The 16,040-nt window shown below is 39.8% G+C and overlaps 1 long non-coding RNA gene across 5 annotated transcripts in view; it reads right to left on the bottom strand.

Moving 5' to 3' along the window:
* Window positions 1-16,040, bottom strand: part of LOC140704785 (uncharacterized) — a 243,952-nt gene that overhangs the window by 42,711 nt on the left and 185,201 nt on the right. For all 5 annotated transcript variants that reach the window (XR_013540423.1, XR_013540424.1, XR_013540426.1 and 2 more), the window contains 2 exons: window positions 7,157-7,321; window positions 6,409-6,588 (listed from right to left, as the gene is read on the bottom strand). This is a non-coding gene — a long non-coding RNA (uncharacterized LOC140704785). The remainder of the gene's footprint in view (window positions 1-6,408; window positions 6,589-7,156; window positions 7,322-16,040) is intronic.

Raw genomic sequence — 16,040 nt, 5'->3', positions numbered from 1 at the left:
TTACAAATTTAAATTGGCCAGGACAGGATCCATGCAAAGCTCAAATTTGTTTCCAAACTGCTTCATTTGTTGGGTTTTCCCTCTCTTCAAGTAGCAATCAAATGTTACATACCTCTAGCCATCTCTACAAACAAAGTGATAAGGTTGCTTCTGAGATCAGAGGACTGAACAGAGCTCATGTTCCACTACTAAAACTTTATTCGCATCATAGACATCCTTCAGTCTCGAGAGACTATGGTAACGTGCTCTGTATGGAGGACTTAGACGCTGTATGCGAAGCTGGAGTGTCCACTCCAGAGCACAAAGCCTGGGTAAAATAATATGGAGGATAGGATGTTACCCAAGCAGCAAATTCCCCCCTCTCCACATCACTGAAATAGTCCAATGGAAAGGCAAGAGCCAATACAACTGGTTCCAGCGATGTTGCAGGAGTTCCCAGAACAACATGAACTGCCTCCGGGATTCTGGCTCCGGATTTTGCCTCAAGATTTACTCCTGAAGCCTTTTCCATCGGTGGATATAGCCACAAGGCAGTGGAGGTTTGAAATTGGAGTTTTCCTACTCCTAGATGGGCTGTCTTCCCAGGCTAATGAGTCCCACCTACCAGGGCTGCTCCCTCATCGCATGGGTGGCGGCGGCGGCGCCTCCTCCTCCTCACACCATGAGGGTTTGGGATCAGAGTTTTCCTTCTCCTAGATCGGCTGCCTTCTCAGGCTGACAAGTCCCACCTACCCGGATATTTGCATAACTTTTTTATTAAAATGTGCTCCTTTAATTCAGATACAAAATGAGGGACCAGAGAAACCAAGTGTGAAAGTACATCTGCCAGCTGAGCTCAGTTCTGCTCTCAGCAGTATTTGATCCTGTTCTTCTAAAACCCCATTGGATTGGTCACACTACAGAATCTCCACTATCAAGGACTTTGGGACTTCTAGCATTCTCCTCTCATTCACTTTAAAATTTTGCAGTAACAATTGTTGTAGAACTCTTCATTGTCGTTATCAACAACAACATCACATCTTTTTCTCCATTTATAAATTCTAGCCATCTCCCATTTAAGAAAACGAAACTGCAGTACTATACTGGAATAAGCACTTTACAATAATACAGCTGATTTTAATATGAAGTTGGAATTCCATCAACAAGCAATCTCGGAAATGCAGAAAGTACAAAAATTGTGAAGTACCAAATATTAAGGGAAGAAATTAAAGAAAATATGGAAGAAAGATCAGATCATTTTCCTCCCAATATTAATTTCAGCAACTAGAGTCATCCCAAAATCTTTGGTTACCAGTCTACAAACAAGACAATCTATTTGCAAAAAGATTAATGGACATAAATTAGACATCAGAAATCACACTATACAGAAACCTGTCTTAAATCACTTCAGTGTACCAGGACACTCTTTACAAAATACGAAAGTTGCTAATCTAGAGAAAAAAATAACCTACAGAACAATTATCTGGAGGGAAACAGCTGAGATAAAATATATACACATGCTGGACACTCATTTCAACAGATTGAATATTAGTCAAGATTTCTTAAGTCATTACCAAATGTAATTATTACGTTGTTATTTATTGTTATTTTCCTTCCCAGCTGACGAGACTGACATTTTCAGAACAAGGCTCAAAAGTAAAGTCTATCATTCTCTACATTACCACATGTTCTTCCTCTGTTGTTTCCTTTAAACACTGTTGCTGTTTACAGAACCAGGCTTCAAAAGATCTGAATACCAAACAGGGGCCATGGTATGAAATATAAGCACAGAACTGGCTGATTGGTTGTTTTGTTTTTTTAAAAAATGCAAATAACCCAACCACTGCTTCTACTTATTAAAAGAGAATGTGTAAAAAAATAGCCATTTTAAATTTTATGCACAATTTTGTTAAATCTGCACAAAAATATTCTCATTCTCTTGTCAAGATTACTACAAGATACCTAATCATCACAGGATGAGAACAATTTCGAGGTTTCCCATCCTTGCAACTAAGGGAAAAACAAGTGAAAATATACATCCCTAATTTGGTATTAAATGAGGAAAGGCTGTTGTACTTTTGTCCACTGACTTTCACTTCTTCTGGTCTATAATCTCATTCATTATACAAGAGCAGGATTAGAAGGAGCCTGCTGGTTGACACACTTTGGGTATTAAATAGACACTGGCATGCATTTGTGCATGTGCCAGGACTCCCACACTAATAAAAAGGCACCATTCGATCTTAGCATCTCAGCAAGTGCTATGGTTCTTCCCAGCCAAAACAAGGCCTTGCCTTCAGCAACACATACAACTCATTAGGTTTTGCCTCCTATCTGCATATATCAAAAGGAAAACTTATTGTACACAACTAACTTTGCTAGAGGTGAAATTCTAAGCAGCTGTTAATATAGTCCTTAAAATATTAGAAGCATCACATGCTCTGGACTTGGATATCAGAGGGAGAGAAGAAGGAAAAGAAGAAGGAATATTATGGTGCAAAAAATTAAAACCAAGCAATGAAAATTATCTCAGCATTGAAATTAAATACTTTACTTAATATTTTACATTTAAGTAAGAATTATAAAGCAAGAACAGGTTAAAAAATGAGTCAGTGAAATCACACCAGTTAAAATTAGTTATTGTTATAAAGGAAGACTCAAAATGAAAGGCTTTTTCAAAAAGCAATCTGCAAAATAATGTCTTTTAAGAGGCTGTCTTCTTCCCAGGACAAATGATCTTCTAATGCAGAAAATGTAGAGAAACTCTTTCATGATTAAAAGTGCAGAGAGAGAGAGAGAGAGAGATTTAAAATTAATAAATCTGTAGCATTTCCCAGAAAAACCTTAGGGATCCTCAAGGGATCCTACCCAGAGGGACTGGAAGAGGTTCCAGAAACTTGACCAGACTTTCCCACAACTTCCTAATAACTGGAATGCCTTCCTGAAACCCTCTCTTTAAAACCTTTGCTCTTTTAGGAGAGGGCGAAAGCTAGGCTTAAAAAAGCTTTCTTTTTCACACTACAGCTTCCAGGACTGTCAGCCAATAGACCACAAGGCTGGACGACCTCTGCCCACAATTCTAGAATTGCCCATAGTCATTGTTAACATTATGGAACCAGATGTGTTGGAAGTCCAAAAAAAAGCAACACTTTGGAGCTCTTATTTCAGCTAAGAGTGGAGGAGAATTTCAGTGCTTGTTTGCACCAATTTACTAACATCCACACATTTCTTGTTGAAGACAGACAAATAGATGGTCAATGCAGAACTTGGAAATGTTATTTTTTTTCCTACTATAGTTTCGGTCATTCCCTGACCAGCATGTGCAACACCCATGCTGCTTGAGGGATTCTGGAAGTTGCAGTTTTTAAAACTTCCAAATTTTGCTTGTATAAGCTCTCTTTTCGAAAGTGAGCACCTTCTGTGAGTTGGATCCAGGGCTTGCCTTCCACAGACAAAAGGGAAGACATCCCAAACCATTCACGTGTTTTTGGAAGCTGCATTAATCCACCCAACAAAGGGCCTGAGGAACGTTCTACTTCCTCTAATGCCACCATAGAATTCCTGAGGCCTTCCCAACTTTCTGAAGCAGATGTTTTCGGGTACTAGAAGCTTCAGAAGAGTGCAAAGGACTGAAGACAACAAAACTGAGTCCCTCACCACTAGCAAGAACTTTCCATAAGACGACTTAAACTGAGATGACAGGCCTGGTTTCTGAACCACAATCTCAAAATACGGCCTGAGCAGAAATACTTTATAAACAAAAGATCCATGGTAAGACTATCATCACACCAGCACCCAAAATGTAACCAGCAGCATCAAGAGAAGAGAAAATGAATTATAGAAAATTGGCTGCAAACTGGAATATATTTGTTGTCATCGTTAAATGCAAGAATATGAGAATTTGTGCAAAGACCAATCAATCCTGGGAATTACTGAGGATTCATATTAACTAACCAGTCTTGTCTCTGTGGTAATCACACATCAAAATCCTCCTTACAAAAGACACACTGCAACATCTCTTTTTATTATTAAGGATATCAGTCTAAAGTTTCTCAGACCAGAAAAAGAAGCAACGGGGCAAGTAGGAGGAGCAAGGGGTGACAAGGCAAGTGAGGCAAGCTTGGTGAGTGGATTCTCATGGAAAATTGACTTAACAGGTCTCACCGGTGATCTAGTGGGCTTATGCCCACATTGGATGGACTGCTAGGCTACTGCTGCTTTACTTCAGTATTCTGTTGATGTGCAGAGGAGTCCTTCTGCTACAGGTCCACACTGCTAAAATGGAAAAGCATTTGGTTTTATCTTACTTTTGGAGTTCAGGTGTGTAGATAGAAGGATACTGCCTCAGAGCGACTATTTTTATTTCATTTGGTGTAGGTAAAGGAAGAACACTTTGAAGATTCCTGTTTCCCATCCTCTAACTGTGCCTTAACTGGAGAATAGAAGTGACTAGGAAGAGTAGAGGACAGACTTTGATATTAAATACAAACCACTTTGCAGTGTAGTTTTCAGGGGAGGAGGAACAATGGAAGAACAAAATCCCTCCATCTAAGGGACTTTGAATTCAGCTTCCTTGGCCATCCTGTTCTATAAATGGGCACCAGCCATGCCTTCTATAAACCCATGCATTCCAGTAGATGAGGCTTATCTGTTTCTAGCAAGCCATTCTCATTTCCTTCCTTCTTCTCAAGGGTGTTATTTTCTGAAAAGGACTTTCTAGCATGGAGAGTGAAGTAGACTGGAATGAAATTCACAGGAGGTTGAGGCTATCAGGTAAGATTCTGGAAATTGGGAGTGTTTCTGTTCTCTAAAATATCTCCGTTCTGGATTTGTTTCTGTCACTAGACTTCCTTGGTAAAGCATGAGAAATTCTGAAGTAATACACAGATTTTTTTTTTAAAAAAAATGTGAGAGTAAGAAAGTCAGCAATAGAATGGGTTTCTACCCCAAACAGTGCACAGAGTCATAACAACCAATGGGAATGATTAAAGAGAAGTTCAACAAAATTGATTTCTAAGAAGCCACTGAACCTTAAAGGCTTATGTTACAATTACTGAATCAGATTAAACACTGACGTGTTATAAAGTTAAGGGTGAGCAGAATTTCATACTGTAATTTTCTTTTCAGAGTATAGAATATCTTCAAGCAGTTTCCAAGAGTTGTTCAAAAGGGAAAACAAAGTTCCATTGTTTTTCTTGGTAGAAGTGGCCCTATTCCGGAGCAAGAGCATTTTAATACTAAAATTAAGAGCAGCAATAGCAAAAAAATCAACAGGAGAATATTGCTCGAGAAATGGGACACATTCCCACAAAGCACAGCAAATAACCTAATAATGTAGGATGTGAGGATTGTGTTGTTGTCATGTGCACATACGAGCAGAGCCCGGAAGAAGATGCTTTTGGAGCGAAACATTACTTTGTTCAAAAAAAGTTACTTTTACATGCTTTGAATATGAATTTGATTCTAGCTTCTTTGAGGATCTGTGTTTTTATTTTGCATCTTTAACTGCTGTATACTGTTGGCTGGATAGCCCAGTGGTTTAGGTATTTGGCTGTGAAGCCAGAAGGTGGAAGTTTGATTCTGCACTGTGTCACCTATGAGTAGAGCCAGCTTCCTGAGAACAGGCTATGTGGCCTCGGGCAAGCTTCATTGTCCCAGAGAGCTCCCAGAAGGAATGGTAAAACCAATTCTGAGTATTCCCTACCTCAAAACCACCAAAAAAGGGTCACCATAAGTCAGAACTATCTTGATGTCACAAGTTATTGATGGTATTATTTCTGAGATCCGCAACTGCTTATAGTACTGTGTGAAATTTCTTGATATTATTCCCAAAGCCCCAATGACTATGGGGACCACTGAAGTGTGTTTCTTCTAGAGGCGAGATGTTTCTATTGTGAGAATTTCTTCACAACTATGTCTGGTGTGTTATGTTCAAGGTGTCTATCAGTTTGGATCTGGAAATTCCAAAGGATCTCATTTTCTGACACCTTCTGTATCTGATGTTCGCATGGATTCTTGGATGCTGGCAAGTTATATTTTTTGCATAATGACCAATGCACTAATTTCCCACTCTACCATGTCTTCTTCTTGTTGTTAAAAAACTCCAGGCACAGTCAAAATTATAAAAACATTGACTGGTACTATATAACAGATACAAGTTTTAACCAAAAACCTAAGTAGCTGCTAAATATTGGTGCAGTATATATGCTGTTCCTAATATTGCCAGGGTTTTTTGAGCTCTGATGGTGGTGTGATTTCTGAGACCTGCAACTGCTTATAGTACTTTGTGAAATTTCTTGATGCTGTGCCCAAAGTCTTGATGACTACGGGGACCACTGAAGTGTTGTTGTATTTCTTTCTTAGCTGTTTTATAAAATGCAGAACTGGCCATAATAAATGTCATTTCTAGAACTCTTTTATTTATATTACCTGCCTCTTTCTTTCTTTCTTTCTTTCTTTCTTTCTTTCTTTCTTTCTTTCTTTCTTTCTTTCTTTCTTTCTTTCTTTCTTTCTTTCTTTCTTTCTTTCTTTCTTTCTTTCTTTCTTTCTTTCTTTCTTTCTTTCTTTGCAGGTTATGCAAGCTCCTTTTGCAGAACTCAAATTTGCTGGCTGAAATTTAAAAGCATAACAATAAACATGAGTCTTCTTTCTGTAAATTTGAAGTGAAAACTCATTCCTCGTCTTCCTCATCTCATCTAATCAGCCAACAGGTTCCCATTCCAAGCCTGAGTAAATATACTACTACAGCTGTCTCAAAGCCATCACACATAAGGTCAAACTACACATGACAAATAGCATGACCTCGAAAGAGAAAATAAATTCTGAAGGATGTCTGGTTGTCATAGCATAAGTATTTCACAACTCACATTGTTTACAAATTAGGTTGCTTTATTTGGTAAATTTTAGCTTCTTTGCAAGTATGATTGGTAAAATGCAAAGGTGTGCAAGAATCATGCCTCATACACTAATGTGACTTCAGCTTCTAACGAAATGCCATCTGTTACATACAGTTTGATCCTTGGGACTTTTCAGAGTTTCATGTTGCCTTGCCAGCAGATTGTACATGTTTGTTTTTTTGTTTTGTTTTGTTTTGGCTTTCACCTGATGTCATCAGTTGCCTGTTTTCATCCAAAACTATTTGCCTGTGGGAAGCCAGGGTCAACAAATCATGACTTACCTGGGACCTTGTTTGCAGCCCAGCAAGTCCTAGGCCACCAGAGGTATAAACCATCATTTTCAAAGTCCCTCTCTTCTTTCCATGGAGCTCCACACCAAGCCGGAAAGATCTTTCACACTCCTGGATGGCTGGTCAATGCCCCTGATGCGCATCAAGGCTATTCCTCTGTAACCAAAGAAGGTGTGGTATGTTATCACCTATTCCTGTTCTTCACCTTCAAACTCTGATTATTTAAACAGTGTGGTTGTTTGCCTCTAGAGGGTGGGGACAATGGAACAGGAAATCTTTCCTGGATCCACGAACAATCCATCTTGAAATTAACAGTACAGTAATTCCTTTTGCTTCATTTCCCCAGCTCCTGTGGAAAGTCCCTTAGTTGTAAGACAGAGCAAAGTGCAGCTGCCAAGGTATTTGTGAACAATAATTCATGTTACTCTTAGCCAACATGATGAGAAATGCTGGGAACTATAGTTCTACAACAACTGGAGGGCTGTTCTTTGACCACTCAGGTCTGAGAAATAGAAACACAGAAAGCTGCCTTTTGCCAACTCGGATTATTAGCCCATCTAGTCCAGTGTTGTGAACACTGACTGGCAGCAGCTTGGCAGGGTTTCGGATGACATTTGTTCAGACCTGCTTAGGAGACACCAGACACAGAAACGGACATTTTCTATGAAAATATAGGGAAGAGTGATCTGATTGGAAGAAGGACTATATCTCTCTGCAAAGGAGCCATGGTCCTTCCCCCAATCAAATCACCATCCTCTAGTTTGGTGATCTCCAGATCTCACCCTCTTTAACTATGATGTACATTTAGGGAACACTAGCTGGGAAAGATTCTTGGCTGGAGAAATTCAATTGACTAATTGTCTGGATAAGCTACAATGCTAGAACACAAACAGTTACCAGAGATAGAACAAATCCCTCTTATAAAGCATCTTCTCACAAGAATGGACAAGCTACACTAAGGGAGAAATTGTCATAACCATAAATTTAGGGAAGACAACCATCAGGCATAGCTCTAAGGATGGAGGAAATGAACCAATCCCAGGTTTTAATTGTACATGGAAAAGTGATGTCTGGGATATTTTCTAGCAGAAACTTGTCTGATGTCATGAGGTTTATTGGCACCCATTTGCTGTGGCTGCTTGTGTACATGTGCATTTGTGTGTATGTTTGTCTTCCTGATTAACCTTAAGACAATGTCAGTCCCAGTTGGGCTAAACTTTAGTGCCTGGCTTAACAGGTTCAGGGAGCTTTAGGTGGTCCTCTGCCATACAGAACAATGAACAGCAGTTTTATTATGTTGTTGTTCCTGGTTGCCAGCAATGTAGAACACTGTAGTTACAATTTTTAAAAGACGATAAACAACCCAGGTTTGCCATGTACAAATCCTGTTCCGTAAGAGCTGACATAATTAAACTGAGAAGGGCTCTCATGCAAGGTCTACACACCTATTGAATACGTTCCCTGTCAACCAAATATTTATTAACTGAAACCATATTGAATGTCTATATTATAAGACTCCAATCCAAATCCACTAACAACAGACTTGACTCATATATGAATTTACATGGAAGTTGTGGGAGTATTACCTGAGATGTAAGTCCCATCCAAAACTCAGTGTTTATTTCTGACTAGACATGTATCCTATTAATTTGTGAACCATGAACTTATTAGCTATTGTTCTCAGCATCCCTCTCAAACTGCAATATAGAATCAGAGATAGCATTGTCAACTTTTTGGATGTCCATGCTTCACTTCATTCCCCTGACGAATAATTCTTGAAACCTTGAAAGCTTTCACATTCTTGTGGAGTTTCCGCTAATTTTAATATGGTAACTTTGAATTTTGTTTTATATCAGTTCTGAATTTTATTTTATTCTTGTCGATCAACCTTCATGGTTGAAACTATTAACTTAAGATTACTACAGAGAATTATGAGACATCTGAGTGAAGCAGTTTGATGTTCTTAGCAATGTACAGACACTAGATAAAACAATCGCCATCATCAACAAGTAACAACAATAGGAATGAGAGAGGAAATAACACAATTTTCTTGAAAAATTAGGCAAAAAAGAGACTTTAATCCAACACCAATGACTAATAACATTTGAAAAGGTTCATAATTCATCTTCTTGAAGCTAAATTTCATCAGCACCACAAAGGCACCAATTTTTTTTAACTTTAGTGCCTTTGGCCTGCAAAATTGCGTGTCAGATGTCATCTGTCTCAGAAGTAGTACTGAATAGAAAAGTAGAAATAGAACACATAACAATATCAAGAAATGGAGGTAATGTCAACACTGGGCATTTAACTCAGTTACTTTCCGGTTATTACCTTTGGGAAGGAAAGAATTTAATTCAATATTTCTTTCAAATGATTCATCCATCTTCATTCTCATAGCATGTTTATCGATAGTCACCAAGAAGAGCACATACCCAGGATGTCTAAATTGAATCTCATTCCTGGAATTTTCAAAGCCAATCAGCAACTACACCTTGTGTGTTGGAGAGGAAATCAAGTTATCCAGCCACATGTTGGCTTATTAAAAGTATTAAGGAAAATGAATTGTGTACTGGAGATTGACCTCAACATTCAGGTGATGGTGGTTACAGTCCATAAGTACAATGACTCTGTGGTCATATTCTTTACAATATAGGGCTATGGGCTACATGTTGTGCACCATGTGGAGAAATAGAGGAGAGACTTCTCAGCTGTGGCACCCAGAATATCTTCTTCTCTGAAGTCTCAGTGGCACCAACATTTCCTCATGTTAGGGGCAAGTAAAAACCTGGCTGTTCAACTCAAGCTTCAAGAGCATAATCTGCAAGTCTCAGACTTTATGTGCCTGTCTGCCTGGCTCTGCCTAAAATAGAGCAGACTGTAGTTGACAAGTACACTTGAAAGCTTCTAAATTACCATTTTAGTTCTACCATGTCTTTAGGACAACACTTACAGTCGGAGGACAAAAAATTTGAACACACTATTAAAGCCACATTAAAAAGACAAAATCAAACATTAGAAGCCGGAATCAGTATCTTAAACTAGCTTAATCATTGTGCTCCAGTATTTTTTAAAACATGTATCGAGTAAGTTGTGAGGTACAGTATTCCCATTCCCAATGAGAGTTCTAGTATATAGAGGGCTACCAACAGGGTTAGCGTTAAAGTTTCGTGCACTGCTCTCATATTTCTTGAAGCCAAAGAGAATTCCAGTGCTGCCCCATTCCAACACAGGGCCAGTCCACTGGTGACCCAAATGTGTCACGTCTGTTTCTAGGCATCATCTTTTGACCATAAAGGAGTATGAGACTTTTTGTTTGTTTAAAAATGGCAAAAGCAAATGATTGTCGGGCCATTCTTTGTGTCTACAGTTGTTTGTTTGTAAAACAAATGCTGTACAAGCCTAAATGGCAGAAACTTTGGTTCATGCCTTACCACTGAACATGTGGCAATGCTGGTATAATGCCCAGTTTGTAGGTCCCATTCTATTTATTTATTTATTTATTTATTTATTTATTTATTTATTTATTTATTTATTTATTTATTTATTTATTTATTTAATTTATACCCCGCCTATCTGGCCCACCGGACCACTCTATGTGACTTCTTTGACAAAACTGAGGGACTAAAATTCCCCATTCTGGTGTACGAGAATCAAAATCAGCAAACCTCCAACAGAAAACAGCAAATCAGTACCAATAAAGAGCCAAGAACATATTAAAATACCATGCTCTCAATTTCCCTTCTCCTGCTTTATCATGTACATATCAGAATAGAGAATATTTGTTATTTTCTGAAAAAGAAAACCAGCATAGGCTAGTCAAGTGTCTTGGGAGGGGGAAGGCTATATAAAAGATGTTACTGTTGATAAGTGGTACTCTACTGAAGTCAAAGCAATAGGCCCCTTAGCCTAATGGAGATTATGAAGTTGTCTTCATAAGATACTGTTCTCCCTCCACAGCTACCAACTGGTCCTGATTCTCTGCTTCCTCTCAGTCTAGCTGCATGGTAGTGGTGGCAGTGGGCAAATATTGTTGAGCACTCCTTTTGTTGTAAAGGTGAAGTATTTGTGCGTTATCTTAGACTTGAATTGCCAGGTGTTTTACAAAGTCAGTAAAAAGACCTCTTCCTGGTGGCAATGCAAACTTCTAGCATTGTTTATATCATTCAACAGAGTTGCCTGCCTTTCTAAAGTCCTGATGGGGATTATCAGTCATAAGTAGTGATTCCACTTCCAGAATCAACCATTACACTGTCGCTAACAAACCCTTGTTCATAAAGCTTAGCATGGGGGGCTGGTTATTGTAGTCATTCAGTTACAATCACATGGTGGCATGAGTTCCAGAGTTCAAGGAACTGATTGATGATAGCAGGTTAGAAGTCCTTGTCTTCTTGTTTTCTGTAATGGTGGTCGGTGGTGGGTTTCAATCCTAATTGCTCAAGGCCTGCTCTTTGGGTGGGCATAAAGGGATGGCATGCCATGCAGCTCCTGACTAAAGGAAGCCAGATCGGTAGCACAGTAGTAAATAATCCTACACTGCATGCCTGACTCTTGGCAGCTATACACATTGGGTTCATTAGGTCTAATGTTCGCTGTCAAAGTAGATGCTCATTATGGTATTTATTGTTCTGGGTTACTGTTCCCCCTCCACAGCTGCACCTGAACAAAACCAGGCTCCTAAAGTGTCTTTTTAAGCTACTCTTGTACTGGGATTAACTCTCAGAGAGCAGTTACTCATTTTAAATCCCCTGCTGTCATAAACCCTCTTCACACTCTCCCACCCTGCATTGTCCTGTAAGCCCATCAGGTGCTTAAAGATAAACCCCTTGGCACAGAGAGTTCACTTTCCCCCATAGTCTTTGAGTACACTTCACAACGGGTCCCATCAGCACTTTGGTTTTAGAGTAACAGAGCTGCCTGTATCTCTTCTCAACACCCCCCCAGTTTTATTTCCGCCAAGAAATGACAGGGTTCTCATTCAGATGGCACACGGTCTCTTTTTCTAATATACTTTTCGAGGTGTTTTTTCCCCCCAATCAGTGGGGTTGATGAATAAACACTGGTGTGGGAAGGGACTCCAATTGTTCAGCGCAACTTTCAATATTCTAGGCCTCAGAGAAACAAATTAATGCTGATAAGACCACAAAAAAAATATAAATAAATAAAAGGAACGGAAAGAAAATAGAAAAGAAGGAAAAGGAGAAGGAAAAGGAAGGAAAATACCAAAGCACTGTGACGTCTTAAAAATTAACTGCTATATTTTAATGTGAGTTTTCAAGGATAAAATGATCTGGAGCTCAGATTCTCTGCAAAAACCTGCTGAGGGACTATAAAATAGTATTGTTGTCTACAGCAAACACCTGTAGGAACAGAGTGCATAGTTTAAGCATAATTTGTTGAGAGGCCAATTATCACATGATCTGCTCATTCTAAAATTATTATTAGGCATCCTTCAGTCTCGAAAGACTATGGTAATGTGCTCTGTATGAAGGACTTGGAACAGCGTCAGGTGTGGCTGAGGAGGCCAATTCGAGGGTGACAATCTCTTCCACACTGAAGACAAATCCAATCTGTCCCCTGTCCAGCTCCCTGGTTTTGCTGCTTTTGTGACTTCCTCTTTGCCTCGGCCTGCTGGACAAGGGTCTCTTCAAATTGGGAGAGGCCATGATGCAACACCTGCCTCCAGGCTGAACGCTCAGATGTCAGGGTTTCCCATCTGTTGAGGTCTATTCCTAAGGCCTTCAGATCCCGCTTGCAGATATCCTTGTATCGCAGCTGTGGTCTCCCTCTGGGGCGATTTCCCTGCACTAATTCTCCATACAGGAGATCCTTTGGAATCCGACCATCAGCCATTCTCACGACGTGCCCAAGCCAACGTAGACGTCGCTGTTTCAGTAATGTATACATGCTAAAAATTCCAGCTCGTTCTAGGACTACTCTATTTGGAACTTTGTCCTGCCAGGTGATACCAAAAATGCGTCGGAGGCAATGCATATGGAAGGTGTTCAGCTTCCTCTCCTGCCATGCACAAAGGGTCCAGGACCCACTGCAGTACAGGAGTGTGCTCAGGACACAGGCTCTATAGACCTGGATCTTGGTATGTGTCGTCAGCTTCTTATTGAGCCATACTCTCTTTGTGAGTCTAGAGAACATGGTAGCTGCTTTGCCAATGCGTTTATCCAGCTCGACTTCTAGAGAGAGGGTGTCAGAGATGGTTGAGCCACGGTACACAAAGTCATGAACAACCTCCAATTCTTGTGTGGAGATGGTAATAGAGGGATAAAATTACAGGGATATATTAAATGAGAAAATTTGCATCTAAAGTGAGTGAGTTGCTTTCTAAGGATGTGTTTTATTACAGTTGCCTGTATTTACCAATTTACAATGAGCTATTTGCAGGCAACATTTCTCAACCTGGCTGTAGCTACCCTGCTCCCTTCTCTCTGAAGATGTTATTTTAATAGTTTGACCAATATTAAGTAGCATCATTGAGTACAACCATCAGTCTATCCAAACTAGTATCCTTTTGGTCTGTTGAGCAGTTGATCTCTGGATTCTTTGCCAGACCTGCAAGCAGAGACTTTTGCACTGAGGATGTTACATGCCAAGGAAGAAAGCTGAACTGTGATTCTTGTGGCTTAAAATCCAAGTCCTATGAGTAACATAAGGCTGGATATGTTTAGCTTAGGGGTGTGAATCTTGAAAAAACAAAAGGGAAAACTATTATTTTATCTTCACTGTGAGATTTCTCTGTGTGCAATTCTTTCCCCAAGACTTCTCAGACATTTTGTGGTTATTTTATTATGGAAGAATTGCCAGGCTGGCCAAGATTATTACAATTCCTGCAAAGAAGGGCATCTCTTTTTTTTTGCAGGATTCACTGGAAGTATCAGAAGAAACACCCAGCTGCAAGTCCTGGGAGAATGGCAACTTTCCTGCACAAAATGTACTGGAAAAGGCATTAAGCTGTGCAGGATTTTATGGTTTCCTGCACAGAACAATGGGCAAAATCAGTAAAAAGAAAAACAAGGGGCAGGGGTAGGACCCAGGCTCACTTCGACTCTTTCCCAACACTGTACCCAGGGCAGTGAGCTTCAGTTGTCAGGGAGCAGTAGGGTCATGCTGTGGTGTCATGTTGGTTCCATGTGGCCTTAACATAGTACTGAGGATGCCAGGAGCTCTGTTGCCATGATCTCCTGCCTGCTTGCCCCCCTTGGTCAGTGGGCCCTATGGAACATGGCCAGGGCAAGTGGTCTGGAGTGAAGCAGGCTTCATTCTGGTATGCTTGCCCAGGATTTAAAGAGCAGCACCTGTCGATTGCATACACTTCCTCTTTTATCAGTCTTCTCTTCCATTCAACCTTGGTGCAAGTGTATTAGGGCACACATATAGTTATATATTAAAGTGAGCATGTGCCTGTGTTGTTTTCAGTGAACGGTCACTTCCAGTTGATTTCAGCAGTGGCTGAGCATTGGTCCGAAGACATCAAGTTTGACCTTGAGATATTCCACTGCTCTGGATGCATTCCCAGTGCTGTGCTAGGAGGATGCTGCTACTGTAACTAATAAAGTGAGGATCTTTCTTTCTCCAAAGAATGGTGTTTGTTGTCTCTTTTGTTCTCATGGAACAAGGTCTGCTCAGCATTGGGCCTATGAAGAAGACCTGGTCCTGCTTTCATGGGAAGCTGAGAAATTTTGTTGATGCAGAGGAAGTCTCGGGATAGCAAAACTTGGAAAATCACTGAGAACAAGAGATTTTGTGAGTACTCACCACATATCTAGTGTTGTCTAGAGAAGAAAATATTTAGGAGATGCATGATTGTTGTCTTCAGATGTCTAAAGGGCTGCTACATAAAAGATGAAGGAAAATATTTTCTGTTGCTCCAGAAAGTGGGATTAAAACAAATGAGTGGAAATTTCAAAAAAGTAGATTTCTACTAAATATTACTTTGTCTTTTTCTACTGAGACCTAAGCCACTCTGAGAGCTCTTCCAGCTGTAGAACAAGATCTTGTTTGATTTCAGAAGATAAACAGAATCAGGTCTGGCTTGTACTTGGATGAGAGACCACCAGAGAATGCCAATGATTAATCGTGCCTGCTGCCAGTCAAAAGTTGACAATACTGAGCTAGATGGGCCAGCGGTATGAAGACAGTTTCTGCATTTCTCTGTTGAAAATATTTCCATTGAAATATTAAATTAAAAGGAGTGCATTTTTGCCACTGTGTGAGGGAAGGAAATGTTGAAGATGATGATTCAAAGGGGGATTGCCACAACCTCAAGAATCAGTTCCAACTATACAACTCATGGACCACCGAACTATGCCAGTTCGAACTATACAACTCTCTACCACCAAACTATGCCTCTTCCTCATCTCCTGGTATCATGAAATCTGTTGCTAAGTCTGAGGTTTCCTACAGTTTTGAATCTCAAACACAACTGGTGCTGCATTTCTTATGCCTGCCTGTTCTGTATTTCCCCAACTGAGCTTCCTATTACATTAGGTTCTACTAAAAGTTTCCAAAAGTAACAGGAATGCTACTGTTAGTATTAATAAAGACCTGTATGAAGTTATCATTTGAAGTTACCATTAGGCACAGCTCCCTCACAAGAGAAGTTCAACTCAGGTCATAGCTGAGTATACAAGAATGGAGCATTGTTACTGTTTTTATTATTAAAATTACGACCTTTGTTGTTATTTTACTATAGTCATCATCTTCATGTTAATAATTATGTAGTCTATAGACAGATGACAGCACAATGGATTTGTCACCCTCCTCTTTATTCCTTCATTCCACTGTGAACACAGTATAATAAGAATACAATTATTTTGAACCTGGGATTACCTGAGAATGAACAGGAGTGGCCAAAAACACCTCC

Source organism: Pogona vitticeps, chromosome 1, assembly GCF_051106095.1.
Source record: "Pogona vitticeps strain Pit_001003342236 chromosome 1, PviZW2.1, whole genome shotgun sequence".
In the NCBI taxonomy this organism is placed as follows: Eukaryota; Metazoa; Chordata; class Lepidosauria; order Squamata; family Agamidae; genus Pogona; species Pogona vitticeps.
This window is presented reverse-complemented; position numbering and strand designations above follow the sequence as displayed.